General features: G+C 35.7%; 1 long non-coding RNA gene across 1 annotated transcript in view; it reads right to left on the bottom strand.

Moving 5' to 3' along the window:
* The window catches only part of LOC134761494 (uncharacterized), a 200,231-nt gene that overhangs the window by 149,213 nt on the left and 36,918 nt on the right, over positions 1-14,100 (bottom strand). The window lies entirely within an intron of this gene.

Genomic DNA, 14,100 nt, shown 5'->3' with positions numbered 1-14,100 from the left:
TAACTCCATGTCCCATCTTCTGGGTTGGATACCCACATCCCTAGGGGGTCCCATCCCCAGGACTTTGCTAGGAACAGCACATGCCACAGCTCATACTGGTTGGAGTCTTGCACCTTCAGCTCTCCCAGGCTGGAGTTGCTGATTGGTGGCTCTACAGTTCTGAAGTCTTAGGAGAGGCCCTTCCCCCACAGCTTCACTAAGCATTGCCCTACTAACAGCTCTCTGTGGCATCTTTGGAATCTAGGTGAAGGTAGCCATGCCTGCACAGCTCTTGCACTCTGTGAGCATGCAGAATCAGCACTAGGTGAACACCACTGTAATTTATGGCCTCTATACCCCTGGGCCCACTTAAGCCACAACTTGGGCAGCCAAGGAGCCCTGTACCAGACTGCCGGGAGCAGAGACTTAAGACAGTCCTGGGCATTGAGCTCTGAGGTTCTACAAACTCCCTGAGCCCCTCGTTTATAACAATTCTGCCCTAAAAGTCCTAGCACTCTGGGCCTGTGATAAGACTGGCAGCCTCAAAGATCTCCAAAAGGTCTTCCAGGGCTTCCCTCTATCCATACTAATCTTATCAGCGGATTGCTTGGACACGACCTTGGTTTACTTTCCTTAACACGTTCTTTTAGGCTTTACATGGCCAGGCTGAAAGTTTTCCAAATCTTTACATTCTGCTTTCCTTTTTGTTTCAAATTCTGTCTTTAACTTACTTCTCTCTTACATTTTACAATAAGCAGTTGAGAGAAGCCATGCAGTACCTTGAATACTTTGCTTAGAGATTTTTTCTGCTAAATATCCTAGTTGATTGCCCTTAAATTCGGCATTCCACAAAACATTAGGACATGGACACAATTCAGCCATCTTCTTTACCACTTTGTAACAAGGATGGTCTTTCCTCCAGTTTCCAGCAAAATGTCCCTCATTTTCATTTAAAACACCATGTGAATGATCTTTATTGTCCATATTTCTACTAACATTCTGTTCACAACCACTTAGTTATCTCTAAGACTGAGGCTTTTTCTGCAGTTCTCCTCTCCTCCTGACACCTCACCAGAATCACACTTAATGCTCTGTTAATGGCAATGCAGGCTTTTTCTACCATTCACTTTAAAACTGTTTCAGCCGCTACCTATTACCAAGTTCCAAAGCCACATCCACATTTTCAGGTATTTGTTATAGCAACAGCATCATTTTTCTAGTATTAGTTTCTCTCTGAGTCAATTTCTTCTGTTCTAACAAAATACTCAAGATTGGATATTTTATGAAGAATTATATATACCAGATTTTCATATCGATGGACACATGTCACATAGGATAAGCACCCAGTACATATTTATATAATTCATTAATGAACAGAGATGAAAAACTAAAATATATATGTATATGTAACATAAATTCTTTTTTTTTTTTTTGAGATGGAGTCTCGCTCTGTCGCTCAGTCTGGAGTGCAGTGGCATGATCTTGGCTCACTGCAAGCTCCACCTCCCAGGTTCACGCCATTCTCCTGCCTCAGCCTCCCGAGTAGCTGGGACTACAGGCACCCACCATCATGCCCGGCTAATTTTTTTTGTATTTTTTTTAGTAGAGATGGGATTTCACTGTGTTAGCCCATAAATTATTTATAAATATATAGTTGACCCCTGAACAACATAAGTTTGAACTGCACAGGTCCACTTATACATGGATTTTCTTCTACATCTGCCACCCTTGAGATAGCAAGACCAACCCCTCTTCTTCCTCCATCTCCTCAACCTACTCAATGTGATGATGAGGATAAAGATCTTTTTCTTTTTCTAATTAAAAAAAAATTGTAGAGAAGGAGTCTCACTATGTTGCCCAGGCTGGTCCTGAACTCCTGGCCTCAGACAATTCTCCCATCTCAGCCTCCCAAAGTGCTGGGATTACAGATTTGAGCCACTGTGCCTGGCCTGAAGGTCTTCATGATGATTCACTTCTGTTTAGTGAATAGTAAATACATTTTCTCTTCCTTATGACTTTCTTAATAACATTTTCTTTTCTCTAGATTACTTTACTATAAGAATACAGCATATAATACATACAACATACAAAATATGTGTTAATTGTTTAGGTTATCGGTAAGGCTTCTGATCAACAGTAGGCTATTAGTTAAGTTTCTGGAAAGTAAAAATTATACATAAATTTTTGACTATGTGGAGGGTCAGCATTCTTAACCCCCATGTTGTTCAAGGCTTAACCATGTATGTGTAAGTGTGTGTGTGTGTGTGTGTGTGTGCACACATATATAATCTCAACCCTGTATATATAGTACTAACTTATAGTTTGTAACATTGTGAAAGATAAAATCCAGAATATTCTCATCACAACAGCTGTCACTCTTCATTCCTTCCTCCTCACAGGCTCTGGTGACCATTAATCTACTTCCTATCTCTATGGAGATTTACATATTCTGGGTATTTCACGTAAATGGAATCACACAACACATGGCCTTTTATTCTGCCTTCTTTCACTTAGTATAATATTTGGAAATGTTGTCCATGTTGTAGCATGTATCAATACTTCATTTCTTTTTATGGATGAATAATGTTGCATGGTTTTGCCAAGTTTTGTTGGTTCATTTATCAGTTGATTGACATCTGGGTTGTTTCCACTTTTTGGCTATTATGAATAATGCTTCTATGAACATTCATGTACAAGTTTATGTGTGCACATATGTTTTCCATTTTCTTGACCATATACCTAGGAGTGGAATTTCTGGATTGCATGGTAATACTATGTTTATCTTTTGAGGAACTGACAAAATGTTTTCCAAAGCAGTTGAACTATTTTACATCTTTACCCGAAATGTATGAGAGTTTTGATTTCTCCACATCCTTGTCAATACTTGTTCATCTTTTTCATTATAGACATCCTAGTGGGTATGAAATGGTATCTTATTGTGATTTTGATTTGTATCTATCTAATAACTAATAACTTTCAGCATCTTTTTTATTGTCAAAGTGGAAGAGTTCTTTATATAGTCTGGTTACTGTACCCTTATCAGATATATGTGTTGCAAATATTTTCCCATTCTATGTGTTTTTTTCACTATTTTGATGGTGTCCTTTAAAGAACAAAAATGTTTAATTGTGATGAAGTCCAATTTATCTATTATTTCTTTTGTTGTTTGTATTTCAGATGTCTCATCTGAAAAAACTGTTACCTAATCCAAGTCACAAAATTTTTCTCTAAGCATTTTAGAGTTTTGCTCTTATGCTTAGGTCTTTGATACATTGTGAGTAATGTTTTATATATGGTATGTGGTAGGGGTCCAACTTCAATCTTTTATATGTGGATTTTCATATATCTAGCACCTATGAAACAATGTATAGGATTTACTTTAAAATAACCCATAATGGGTTATAAATAATGGGGGTGGAGGAGTGAGTAAATACGTAAGTTTAAAAAGATTGGCCATGTATTGGTAATTGTTGAAACTGGATGATATATGCACAGAGGTTCATTACACTATTCTAATTTTTATATATTTGACACTTTAAATATATAAAAATAAAAAAATAAAAAGATGAACAATCATGTACAACATCACTATTTTACAGCTTTGGAATAAGTATGTAAATGACTTGGGTTTACTTTTCCCATGTAGAAACGCTTTCCCAGTATATCTCAGAATATGTATATGTTTTTACACTCCTAAATTGTGAAAAACAAATAGTCAAAAAAATCAGGAAAACAGGAGACAAGCATTTCAATGCTCCTATAAGATTTGGAGCTTGACAGTCAACATAAGGACAGTATGATTAGAAGAAATCACTGATGTCAAGTTGAAAGCAAGAGCTGGGAATGCTGACATGGGAGTCAACAGTTAAGGTTGACATTTTCATGAATAGGAGAAGAGCACATAAGAGAGAAGTAGTTCTCATCTAGCCACTCTTACTTGTAGTTGGAGTGTGTTCCTGGCTCTGACTGCTGCAAACAGTGAGTCATTTTCACAAATAATATAAATATTAATGAGCTTATTCACATAATATACTTTATACCAATCCTATCAATGGTGGTCCAAGAAATAAGCTTTAGAACCAAAATAAGTCCTTAAATTAGTAATTTTGATATACCATTCTATGTGTTGCTATTAGCCTTGCTAGAAGATCTAAATGTTATGTTATTTGAATACTAGTTAATCATATTCTCTGGCATTCCCCAGAAATGGGGTAAGTGCTATGGTAGAGTTTCTTGTAAATACTTAAACAGAAAAAAAATGCAAATAGAAAAAGATGTTATTGTGGAATATTACAGCAGGAATTCAGAAATTGACCTAAAATCTCTATTAACAAAAGCAGTATTAATTTAAGTGACAATATCCAAATCAATGTCAAGCAAACAAAATGTTTACATTATTACAAAAATGAGATTCATGAAGCAACATATATCCTAATGCGTAACGTTAAGAAGCTTGTGGACATATTCTTAACAAATTTGATCAGCGTCTTTGAAAAATACATGAAACTTTTCTGGACTGGAATATTTGTGAAAACTGACAATGGAAAAATGAAAAAAAGACCAAGACTATAAATAGGCAATTAATGCTTTATGAGTTTTAAAATTTCATCTTAAGAAATATAACTTCTAATTATTAAATATATGTGGCATCTCAATTATTTAACTGGCTTTTGTCACTTATTTCATATAAATATTATTTTCTTTAATGTTTTATTATCCAATTTCCATACCAGGTGGAGATCATTTTTATGTTACTGAAAGATACAATGCTGTGAAAATCATGCTTTTATTATTATATCTTACATAAAAACTCTTAAATTTTTATATAAAAATAGTTCATAGATTATCATTACCACTCATGAACACAGGAAAAGTATTATGAAAAATGGAAAAAACATATTATTTCAGGACTGTCTTAGAATTTCCAGGAATTTCTATTTCTAGTTCCAGAATCCTGAAGATTATGATGTCAGGAATTTGGAAATACTACCTAAATTCTACTTAGAGAGTGAAAAGTTGTTGGATGAAGACTAGCAGCCTGGAAGAGGTAGGCTGCTGTGCTCCAGAAAGCAGTGGCCTGAGCTAGGAAGCTTTTAAAAATCACAAGTAATCATTCAGACTTAGTTAATGGAACTATTCCTCAGAGACAGCCAGAAACTCAGCAGGGAAGGAGACTTGGTAAAGACCAGACATCCTGTATTCTATGGAATTGGTGCTGAAAACACTATTTGATCATTATGGGGAAAGATGACTCCTAAAAGAACAGTTGGCGACATCTGATTTGGAAAGCATTTAAGTCCCAAAAGGAAGAATTACATGAACCCTGGCCATTCACCCTACAAGAGAGAAGGGGTAACTCAATCACTATTGTATAGGAAGTGTCAAGCTGTTCTTGACTACCATGGACAATCTCATAGAAGGAAATAGAAACAGTTTCAAGTGGACACAAGAAACAACTAAGTATCACTATGCTGTTAACTGTTTAAGAAAGGTTGAAAATTACTGGTTCTGAATGGTAAAATTCATCTGAAGTAGAAAGGTTGAGATCCTTGTGTCCTTCCAAAGTTATTATTCTATAGATCTTAAGCACAAGTTAAGGTTTTATTTACTTTAGGCAACTACAAGCATCTATTAAGATTTTTTCCCTGTGCCATGATCAAATATGAAATAAATCCATACAGTTAAACACAGATCATCTTGCAATCTAAATCAAAACAAATATTGAATTTAGTTGGGTATATTTCTCTTCTCATTTTTTTTTTTTTTTTTTTTTGTGAGATAGAGGCTCGCTCTTGTTGCCCAGGCTGGAATGCAATGGCACAGTCTCGGCTCACTGCTACAACCTCTGTCTCCCGGGTTCAAGCGATTCTCCTGCCTCAGCCTCCCAAGTAGCTGGGAATTACAGGTGCATGCCACCGTACCTGGCTGATTTTTTTATATTTTTGGTAGAGATGGGGTTTCACCATGTTGGCCAGGCTGGTCTGGAACTCCTGACCTCAAGTGATCCGCCTGCCTTAGCCTCCCACAGTGCTGGGATTACAGGCGTAAGCCACCGTGCCTGGCCTCTCTTCTCATTCTTAGGGCATTAGTGGTAGAGGCTTGGGGGAGTGACAGTGTGTGTGCACACATTAGTTTGAATGTGAGTGTGTGTTTGCATGCGTAGGCAATGTATGAAATAGGAAAGAGGTGATGTTACATGTTTATGTTAGTCGCACACTGTTAGATAAATTCTTGCTGATGAACGTGAAGCAATACTTAAGAACATGAAAGATTTATTGCACCTTCCAAGAGAGGGCAGTTCTTTCTCTATTAGCCAAGATAATGAGGCTCAGTGCCTGTTTCACGGAGGCAGCTGACTTTTTGCAAATTGAAAACAAACATGGACAAGCTTTTTTGTTTTCAAATGATTTTCAGAGTCAAAAGAGAATGCTGTACCCGTACCCACAAATTTGCTTACTTGAAATAGAAAAACATTTCCATTTATTTTTCACATGAAAAGTTTTGACAGTTGAATTGAGGTGAATTGACTTTGGCAATTTTTCTGTTTGGCTTTTACTACTGCTCTTTTAAAGAGAAACTTAAAGATCATTTAAGTGTATTATACTATTCTGAAATTGTATAGCATTTAACTAAAAACCTGAAAGCAATAATGCTTTTCAAGAATGGAAAAGAGGCATAATAGTCCATTAGAAGTGGGTTATTTGTATCATTAAGGAGAATTGTTACATGCTTTTGAATGAGAAAACACACTGAAGAAACAGAATTTGATGGTGAATGAACATTTGGTTAATAGTTATGCAGCATACATTCAAGAAGAAATAAAGATATATGTATGTGACTAATAGACAAAAGAATTTGAAACATAAGTTGCATATACCATTAAGGTACAATTATTCATGGAAAACCCATAAGAAGATTTTGTATCCACTTATATCATCATGTTAATACCCATTTTTCAAAGCTATCAATTTTAAAATATAATATGCTGTTTCCTCTAGTATTAAAAAGTTAAATAGCTGCCACTGAAGGATTTATACACCTGCCAGATGCTGCATAATTCTTCAGTCAAAATACAAGTATCTCAATCACAAACCATATGTACTTCCTCTTCTGTATTATGAACTGCAATTTCATCTTCATCCTCAACCAACCATGAGACTTGAAACATAGCCTGCCAATTAAATGGAAATGTACAGAATTGTACCGGGTTGCAGAGTGCTGGCAGTTAGGTGTGGTGTACCTAACATCCTTTTAGACACATACACATGAATGATACTTGCTCTCTTCATTTCTGTCTCCTAATTGTTGAATTAAGGCAACAACCAAAATTCTCAAAAACTAGTTTTAAATATGAAACAAAAGGAAGGCCTAAAGAAATCCATACAGGTGAAACCATCTCATATGGGGGAGATTACAGGTTTTTATTTCCTAGATTGAAAAATGAACATAACACTTACATTAAAACTCTCAGTAGGTACTTTCTAGGAGCAGAGAAAAATATTTTTCTTTTGATAGTCTCAAAAAGAAAATCACTAAATTAGCTTATTATCTCAATCTTTTTCAGTATTGTCTTAAAAGCCCTGAAGGAGGGAATCTCTCTCTCTCCTTTCTCTCTCTCTCTCTCTCTCACACACACACCCACACACACAAATACTACACATACACAATAAAATAGGATGATCAAAGGCAGCACAGTTCTGCATTGTAAAATTAAGAATTTTTTGTGACATTTATTTGTCCCCTGGATTTGAGTGTTACCAAGAGACCATCTTGCCCAGATTAATTTTTGCTTAGCAGGTTCCAAATTTTATCATGTGTTCTCATGTTTCACAGCATCTGAACACTAAGCCTCTAGAAATTCTCTTTCAGCCTCTAATTTGTGGCTTCTAATCTGCTGCAGTTTGGGAAATCAAATAATGCATCTTGCTATAATTGTATCCAATATCAGATAAAAGGGAACATGTCTGGAATGGGGGCCTAGAGGGGCCTCAGGTGACCTTCTGATGAACTTGATAATAGTTCTTCATATAGCCCTGGAAAATCACTTAAACTCTCTGAATTTCAGTTTTTTTCTTCTGTAAAATATAGAGCTGGACTCAGTGGTCTTTAAGCTCCTTAATAGCTCTGGGACTTGTTTTGGTTCTCAATGGCAATATTTTTGTTGTTATTTTATGATTCTTGTTTCTTTTCTTAGTTTGCTGAATAAGAGACCTTTTGAAGTATTACTGTGTTTTATTCTTGCAATTATTAATGGCAAGGTCTTTTCTAAGAATTCAAGTAGAAAATGATACTCAGTAGATAGGTCATATAAACTTTCCTGTTGTGGCATTTTAAAACATTCTATAGGTGTCAATGTAAAGATTTACAATAATGTATTTGTATCATCCCATCGAGTCACATTATATCATTAATAAACGTTTGATGTTTGGATGAGTGAATGAACATGTAACAGACTAGGTCAGGTAGTATCATGCATCAATCAGAGAATGGGATTTAAATTTTAATAACTTTTCCATCATTCTTCATTTGTTTTTTATTTTATTTCTTTGGTTGTTTAGTTTACAAAAAAGTATCTGTCTCTTCCAAATTTATATGTAAATAATATTTTTTAATCTATATGAACACAGAATAATTATTTTGATAGAAGTGATTCTTCACTAATATATTTGTTATTTGGCTTTCCTGAATCTCCCATAACTAATATTGTAACTGAAATAAGCCATTCTGATATATACATATATATGTACACGAATGAGGAAATGACTAGCGATGATTGGTGGTTTATTAAAAGGATTTTTTTTATTATTAAGTAGCTGTGTGCAGTGAACCTAATTTCTTTCTTTTTACAACTTCCCTTCTATTACAAGCTGTTAAGCTCATAGCCTAGATCAGCTAAACAGCAGACTCAGTAACAGTAAATGAAGTGCTGTGAGTTTACATCAGACTAATTAGTCTAAGGGATTAAAAAAAAAGGGGGGGTGGGGGAAGGGCTTGGGAGGACTTTTCAGGTTGCTTTGTGAAAGGCAGTTTGCTTAATTAAGCCAACCACTAATTGTTAAATATTTTTTAGGCATTAACAGAGCTACTCTGAGTGTAATTAAATTTTGATTTTAGTGGTATTTGCCGGGATTAAAGTCACAATCTGCTGAGGCATTGGGGTTAGTTAATATTCACTTCACTGCCACAGCTGTCCTCCATTACAATACAAAGGACAGGAAAAGAGACAGCAGAGTGGGGGTGAAGTCATGAGAAAGCTATTCATTCAACTGAACCAGCTCTGCACTCCACAGCCTTGTGCAAATGGGTCTGAGCTGGATGACACACCACCAGGCATTAAATCCAATTTAATTTGATACAATGAAGGGATATCTAAGCCCTGCACGTTTTTTATTTTTATACATGAGACTATGGAATGTATTTAAAAAATCATCATGTGATTATCATATGTTTCCATCCAAGTAGTATTTCTGGATTTATTAGCTCTGTAGGAGTCCACCAGGATTGTAAACCAATTCGTGCTAGGCCATTATTTGTAGCAGCTGAGCATGAATGAGGGCTGTGGAAGGAGGTGGTGACTTTAAATCCCTGGTAAAAATCTAACCTGGCATGATCAATGTTTTGAGGTTTTTTTGGTGTGGTTTTGTTTTTTTTTTTTTTTTTGGACCAAGACTGCCAAAAAGAAAAACCAATGGGGTTATATGCGCTTGAGATGGTTGAAGCTCAGCATTCTTCCCATGACTGACAAGGAACATTTCTACTGCTGACTCATAACATTGCTAGCGTTTCATGTGTTTTTTGGTCATTTTAATTAAATAGCTTTAAGCAATGCCTTGCAGTTATTCCATACTCTGGGTAGGCATAAGAAATCATTTTGTCTTCTGTTCCACTCCCCCCACTCCACAAAATAAGCTAATCAAGAAAGTGCTCAATTATTACACTGGCTATTAATAGTAGAACTTTCAGAATAATCTACAATGTAGGGTCCCTGCATCCACACAGAGGCCATCTGTGGTATTAGGCTCACCATATATGCAAAACACCGGCCTTGGAACTAGCACTCCAATACAAGTTAGGACTGGATGTATTAAGTGTGAGGGATCAAGTTGCTTATGTCTTATTTAGGCAAAAAAAAAAAATCTTTATTTAAAAAAAGTCACCAAGAACTGGTGTTTACTTTGACGTTAGAATAAAGAGAATGAAAATGAAAAATAAAAAGGGAGAGAAAGCGCTGGGCACAGTGGCTCACACCTGTAATCCCGGCACTTTGGGAGGCCGAGGTGGGTGGACCACGAGGTCAAGAGATTGAGGCTACCCTGGCCAACAAGGTGAAACCCCGTCTCTACTAAAAATACAAAAAAATTAGCCAGGCATGGTGGCGGATGCCTGTAGTCCCAGCTACTCAGGAGGCTGAGGCAGGAGAATCACTTGAACCCGGGAGGCAGAGGTTGCAGTGAGCCAAGATTGTGCCACGGGACTCCAGCCTGGTGACAGAGACTCCATCTCAAAAAAAAGAAAAAAAGAAAAAAAAAAGAGGGAAAGAAAGGAAGGAAAGAAGGAACTGAAAGGAAAAGGAAGAGAAGACAAGAGAAATAAAGAAAACAGATCAATCTAGCAAACTTTCATCTCAAGGGAATTTGAAGTCAGCATTTCTACTCATAATCAAACAAGTTCAAAGACCAACTCGTTTGTATTAGTCATAAGATATCTTCTGTAATCTCATTGAATTATTTTATAGTGAACCCTACATTTGAGTTTGTGCTTTAATAAAAATTACTGTCTGACTGTTTCTGCAGGCAAAGTGAAGTGGAGAGATGAGTGGATTATATAGGGCAAACACCTTGAATTTCAATTAATATTAGCATAATTTAATTCTAGTGTTAAGAAGACCTTGGCCCAAAGGACTGGGTGATTTTTTTAAGGTGCTTTTATTTTCACATGAAGCCCCCACTCAGCAACTGCAAAACAATTTCTATAGGATAGGTCAAAGCTTCCTACTGAAAAGAACACTATGCAGTACTTTTGGAAGAAATCTAACTGAAAGCAACAAGCATTAACCATACAGTGCAAATATGCTGTGTTAATATCTCACAATGCCTCAATCTCTTGGGTCTCTAAATGACTAGAGGTGACAGAACATTCTTCTCCCTACATTAGCAATGCCTCTGCTGTGTGACACTTTCTTCTACCTGCTGACATAGAAAACTCTCCTGGTGCCTTAGATGGCCATGTGGTGGTCATTTCTTACTCCCCTCCTTTTACTTTCTTAGATGGCTGCAGAGTTTTCCTTTAAAACTTTTAATCTTAGCAAAGGAAATAGCTCTTTGTTTCCCATACTGCAGTTACATTAATAAATGAATTAATAAAACAAACAAAAAACAAAACCACTCCCAAGCAGAGCATTTTTCTCTTTTGCCTTCTTCTTGTTACTAGTCTCACGGGCTAATCACCACCCCCAGTCCCAAGGGAAACTGCAATTTTCTAGTTATTTGTATTTCAGATCTGGAAGCCCTTCTCTTTAACACCCTTTGGCTGGGAAGCAGGAATAGACATTCTTCTTTGCTTCAGGGTACTTTACCCTCAATATATTATCCAAATAAAAATCTAAGCAAGAGAGACAAAATCCAATGATTTCCATTTATAATGATAATATTCACTATTACCATCCCTTAGAAGCAAAAAAAAGATAAAGCCTCTGATTCACCATCTAAAAGGGGCACATGCTTTTATTCTCAAGAGACAGAAGCCTAGATGTGTTATGCTAATCAGACCACAGTCCTCTTTGTTGGTTCCTTGCAAAGAACAACTGTGGACAATTTTAGGATGGTTGTTCATGAATGGGGTGTCCCATTACCATGAAAAACACCAAAGCTAGCTAGCTACCCACACAGCATAGATAGTAGCCATCTCTATGCTTAAACTAAAGAATCATGCTTCAATAAACTGAGCTACTTATTCACAGACAGGGTTGAATTGACTCTGGTTCACACTGTCCAAATTCATGAAGGAAAATTTCCATTTGCCTATGGAAATACAAACCTGTCTGATTTATAATTTGCAGTTGCCATCATGATACAATATAAGCTTACAAAGTAGAGTTTGCTTGATATTCCAGATCTCTTCCAACCAAACCAATACATTAATGTTTCACTCTTTGCTGGAGTTTACTTTAAAAGCCTCCCTTTCTCTTCAACATTATCAATCTTTCTTACTCATCTCTGTTTAATAGGTTTAAGAACACCTTGGGCAATATATGGATTACTATTATATTTCTTTTTAAATTATTCAGTTCATGCTCCAAGTAGAAAATTGGTAGTGTCTTTGTAAATTTATATTCATTTGATCCTTAAAGTTCTGTAACACAATAAACTTGGAACTATGAAGTAACATTATTCTGTTGGCATGTATGATTTGTTAGATGATCTAAGCCTATTTTGGAAGCATTTTGCAAAGCTTCAGTTAAAGGTTTTCATAACAAATATATAATGTACTAAAATGTAGGCCAAAATTGTGCAGGGAGTTCTTAATAGGGTATGAGGCTAAAGCTAAATCAGATTTCTTGTTGTTTTAATCATACACTGCATTCTTATAGAGTTTTCTCTGTATATTCTGACAGGAAAAATTACTTCATTGTAATAGTAACAAATGATATTCGTTATTTCCTGTTTTGCATCCGAAGAGGGGGTGGGAGTGGCCAACGTCATGTCATGACCTGTGCCAGCCATGTTGTACATTTCTCCTGCTTTTTGTGAGATACAAATATTTATATCATGCAAAGGCTTTGCTTTTCTACTCAGAATTCTGTGCTTAGAAGACCACAGACATTAAGTGATAGTAAACAGCACATTTTGAGTCTGTGGACACTCTGGATGATCAAGTTGAGTTGGACTGCAAGAAAGCAAGTGCTTGCTTAACACATGTATGATATAATTAAGGAAAGACTCTAGGGAAATTATCCAAAGCACATAAGAATCAAATAGATTCACTTTAACAAATATAAAAACTCTGTTCAAACAAAAGCTTTCTGTGGCTTTGTAAGGGCTCATATTGGAAAAAAATGGGGGAGAGGAATAGATATTATAATTCATTCTGAAACTATGTAACATAAGTAAATGAACAATAAAAGTGATAAATTGGGCAATAAAAAAGATTATAGAAATAATGCTTTCACATATTGGGTATTCATTAAATTGACTTCTCAATGTAATTACTTTAACATTTCTACTTCTGATTCAGTACAGATTTTTGGATCATTAAATAAGATAGTAAATATTATACATTTTTCAGGAAAATAATTTATGGCCTAACAAATTTTCCAACAGAAAATCACAATATCGGACAACCAGACTTGCATTTTTTGTAGTCGATTTTTGGACTTAATTCTTCAAAACAGTTTCAACAAATCTGTATTGCATACCTGCTATGCACTAAATATAGTGTGGTAAACTAGCACATAGTAGACATATGGCAATTGTTTCAGGTACTCCTGTATTTCCAGGGGATTTTGTGGACATACTTTATACTTTATATAATACATACTCTATGCATGATATAATAATTTCTTTGGGTATGAGGTTTTTATTCCCAACTAAACTGTGATGGCACCATCACTGCCTCTAAGGAATGTACAATTTTTAAAAAAAAAGCACATATACAACTAAATATCAACAAAGTACTGTAAGAAGACAGATGATTCCACTGGGTGACTATAGTCAATAATAACTTAATTTTACATTTTAAAATAACTAAAAGAGTGTAATTGGATTGTTTGTAATACAAAGGATAAATGCTTGAGGGGATAGATGCCGCATTCTCCATGATGTGGTTATTTCACATTGCATGACTGTATCAAAACATCTCATGTACCCCATAAATATGTATACCTACTATGTACCCACAAAAATTAAACATATTAAAAGAACAAAACATACGATCAATTATTCCTGAAAAAGTTTTAAAAAAAAAAGGCTTTAAGAAGATCGTGTTTGATTTAGATCTTCAGAATATAGGAATTCATCAGACAGTGAGGTGAGTGAAGAACCTCCAAGCCCAGAAACAGCATAAGACAGACAGGCAGAAGCACGTGGCATCTATGCTCAATGACGGAGCCTTAGTACTCCAACA

This window comes from Pongo abelii, chromosome 4 (assembly GCF_028885655.2).
Source record: "Pongo abelii isolate AG06213 chromosome 4, NHGRI_mPonAbe1-v2.0_pri, whole genome shotgun sequence".
NCBI classification, from domain to species: Eukaryota; Metazoa; Chordata; class Mammalia; order Primates; family Hominidae; genus Pongo; species Pongo abelii.
The sequence above is the reverse complement of the archived record's forward strand: the minus strand, read 5'-3'. Positions and strand labels throughout refer to the sequence as shown.